The sequence below is a fragment of the Saccopteryx leptura genome, chromosome 2, assembly GCF_036850995.1.
Source record: "Saccopteryx leptura isolate mSacLep1 chromosome 2, mSacLep1_pri_phased_curated, whole genome shotgun sequence".
Lineage (NCBI taxonomy): Eukaryota > Metazoa > Chordata > Mammalia > Chiroptera > Emballonuridae > Saccopteryx > Saccopteryx leptura.
Window position 1 is genome coordinate 60,555,858 of NC_089504.1, and position 3,886 is coordinate 60,559,743.

The 3,886-nt window shown below is 39.8% G+C and overlaps 1 pseudogene; it reads left to right on the forward strand.

The window, feature by feature from the left end:
• Positions 1-1,395: 1,395 nt before the first annotated feature.
• On the forward strand, positions 1,396-3,522 carry LOC136393011 (cleavage stimulation factor subunit 3 pseudogene; annotated as a pseudogene).
• The last annotated feature ends 364 nt before the right edge of the window (positions 3,523-3,886 follow it).

Here is a 3,886-nt window from a genome sequence, read left to right on the forward strand (position 1 = left end):
TTAGTGTTCTCTGCCTCATGCTGATGTTTTGTGGCATCATTGAAACATTAAAAATTTTTAATTTTATTAAAAATTTAAAAATTTTAATTCCAGTCAACACACAATGTTATATTAGTTTCAGTTACTTTGTGGCATCTTGAAATTGGTTAATCCCAGTGATGGGATTCAGCTGGTTCACACCAGCTTGGCAGAACCCATACCTAATTTTTTGTTGAGTTTGGTGAACCAATCATTAAAATGGCACTTGTAAAATATAGGGGAAGGGAGGATACATTCGGGGCGACACTAGAATCTATGTAAACACAGTAAATTAAAATAAAAAAAATAAATAAAATGGCACTTGCAATCAGTGTTCTCTCTAAGGTGGGTGCCCATGCAGCTGCCCAATGTGGAAATCATACATTCCTTACTCTTTTTTTTTTTTTTTTTTGGTATTTTTCTGAAGTTGGAAACAGGGATGCAGTCAGACAGACTTCTGCATGCGCCCAACCGGGATCCACCCAGCATGCCCACCAGGGAGCAATGCTCTGCCCATCTGGGGCTTTGCTCTGTTGCAACCAGAGCCACTCTAGTGCCTGAGGCAGAGGCCAAGGAGCCATCCCCAGCGCCCAGGCCATCTTTGCTCCAATGGAGCCTTGGCTGCAGGAGGGGAAGAGAGAGACAGAGAGGAAGGAGAGGGGGAAGGGTGGAGAAGCAGATGGTTGCTTCTCCTGTGTGCCCTGGCCGGGAATCGAACCCGGAACTCCTGCACGTCAGGCCGATGCTCTACCACTGAGCCAACCGGCCAGGGCCTACTCTTTTTTTAATGTTCATCTGTGCAACAGCGTATTCTAAGCTCCCGTAGTAATGTTCACTTTGTCTATAGATGAAAAAAAATTGCAAGTGAGGATGGCAATCAAGAAGCAATATATTAAATAACAGTTTTATTGTTTTTTGTCAAGTATTATTTAATATTTTTTCATTAATATTTTAAAACTTTCTTATAATCTAGTTTTTTGTACCTCTTTTATTGTTTTTATTTAAGTATTAAATGCATGAAATAATAAACTAGCTTTTGGTATATTGTATATTTACACTTAAGACGGTTATTAGGATAATAGAGATTTAATAGAGAACCGGTTGTTAAATTATTTGAACCCCACCACTGTTTAACCCAGATATCTCACTCATCTTGTAACTGAGGTGGTCCTTAAAAACAATTATAAAAGTTACAAATGCAGGGCAGGGGCGCAGCCATTTTAATTCATAGCTCAGTGGGCGGTGGCGATTCATGTTGGTTGTCTGGCTGCGCTGGGCAGGGCGGTAACTTTATTGGCCTTGGGAGATTTTTAGTTTAATTTTTCTTTTCTTGCTTCACTTCGCGAGCCAGTTTACACGTTCTAAATATCTGAGACCATGTCAGGCGACGCATCCACGGAGTAGGCAGCTGAGTATGTCCCAGAGAAAGTGAAGTTGAAAAGAAATTAGAAGAGAATCCATATGACCTTGATGCTGGGAGCATTCTCATTCGAGAGGCACAGAATCAACCTATAGACAAAGCTCAGAAGACTTATGAACGCCTTGTTGCCCAGTTCCCCAGTTCTGGCAGATTCTGGAAACTGTACATTAAAACAGAGATTAAAGCTAAAAATTATGACAAGGTTGAAAAGCTATTTCAGAGATGCCTTATGAAGGTTTTGCACATTGATTTATGGAAGTGTTATCTTTCATATGTCCGAGAAAACCAAGGGAAAACTACCAAGTTACAAAAAAAACATGGCTCAAGCATATGACTTTGCCCTGGATAAAATTGGGATAGAAATAATGTCTTATCAGATTTGAGTGGATTACATCAATTTCTTAAAAGGCGTGGAGGCTGTTGGATCTTATGCAGAAAATCAGAGAATAATAGCTGTTCGAAGGGTTTATCAACGAGGTTGTGTTAATCCAATGATCAACATTGAACAACTCTGGAGAGACTATAACAAGAATGAAGAGGGTATCAATATTCATTTAGCTAAAAAAATGATTGAAGATTATAGCAGAGATAATATGAATGCTAGGCGTGTAGCAAAGGAATATGAGACAGTAATGAAAGGTTTGGACCACAATGCTCCTTCAGTGCCTCCTCAGACTACTCCCCAAGAAGCTCAGCAAGTAGATATGTGGAAGAAATATATCCAGTGGGAAAAGAACAACCCTCTTCATACAGAAGATCAGACCCTTATAACAAAAAGAGTTATGTTTGCTTATGAACAGTGCTTGCTTGTGCTGGGCCATCACCCTGATATTTGGTATGAAGCCGCCCAGTAAACTGCTAGCAGAGAAGGGGGATATGAATAATGCCAAATTATTTAATGATGAAGCTGCTAATATATATGAAAGAGTCATAAGCACTTTATTAAAGAAGAATATGCTTCTTTATTTTGCATATACAGATTATGAAGAGAGTTGCATAAAGTATGAGAAAGTTCACAGTATATATAACAGATTTCTGGCAATTGAGGATATTGACCCCACCTTGGTATATATCCAGTATATGAAATTTGCAAGAAGAGCAGAAGGTATCAAATCCAGAAGAATGATATTTTAAAAAGCAAGAGAAGATACCAGAACACGCCATCATGTCTATGTTACTGCAGCACTCATGGAGTATTACTGTAGTAAGGACAAATCTGTTGCCTTTAAGATTTTTGAACTGGGGCTAAAGAAATATGGAGACATTCCAGAATATGTTCTGGCCTATACTAACTATCTTTCTCACCTCAATGAGGACAATAATACCCGAGTTTTGTTTGATCAAGTTTTAACATTTGCAAGCCTTTCTCCAGAAAAGTCAGGAGAAATCTGGGCCCAATTTCTAGCTTTTGAAAGCAATATTGGTGATCTAGCTAGTATACTCAAAGTAGAGAAAAGATGGTTTACAGCATTCAAAGAAGAGTATGAAGGCAAAGAAACTGCTTTACTGGTAGACAGATACAAGTTCATGGATTTATATCCTTGCTCTGCAAGTGAACTAAAAGCACTTGGTTATAAGGATGTCTCCCGTGCTAAGATAGCAGCTATAATTCCAGACCCAGCTGTAGCTCCTATAGTGCCTGTTCTGAAAGATGAAGTGGATAGAAAACCAGAATACCCTAAACCAGATACTCAGCGGATGATTCCATTTCAGCCACGACATTTAGCACCTCCAGATTTACACCCTGTCCCCGGTGGAGTATTCCCAGTACCACCTGCAGCTGTCATTTTAATGAAACTTCTTCCTCCTCCTATCTGTTTCCAGGGTCCTTTTGTACAAGTGGATGAACTGATGGAAATTTTCCAAAGATGCAAGATACCAAACACTGTTGAGGAGGCTGTCAGGATCATCACTGGCAGAGCCCCGGAACTCGCTGTGGAAGGCAACGGCTCAGTGGAAAGCAACGCAGTCCTCACCAGGCCGTCGAAAGGCCCAGCGAAGACTCAGATGAGGATGAGGGAAAGGGAGCTGTTGTCTCTCCTGTTCACATTTATAGAGCGCGGCAGCAGAAGCGAATTCAATGAAACAGGCTCAAAACCTGCCTCGGAAAGAAAACTCTTATCCAGGATTCCCTTTTTGCCTCTTAAGTCATATGTTTAAAAGAGGCAATGCTTTGTTACAAGGTTCTTGGAAACAAAGTTGTATTGTCATTGGTGCCTCTTTCCATACGGTTTTTAAGAAAGAAAACAACCTGTGTGAATTTTAGAATATGGAACAGACTTATGCTCTGAGCAAAATTAGGTTTTCAAAAAATGTGAGAACAGTACAAAATGGCAGGACCATATTTTGTTCCCTCTTCAAAGGTGTCTTGTATGTGCCGTTTGAAGACTTGTGAGTTTTTAATAGTAGTTTTATTTTGAAAAACTGGATGGCTTACGATTGTAAAGC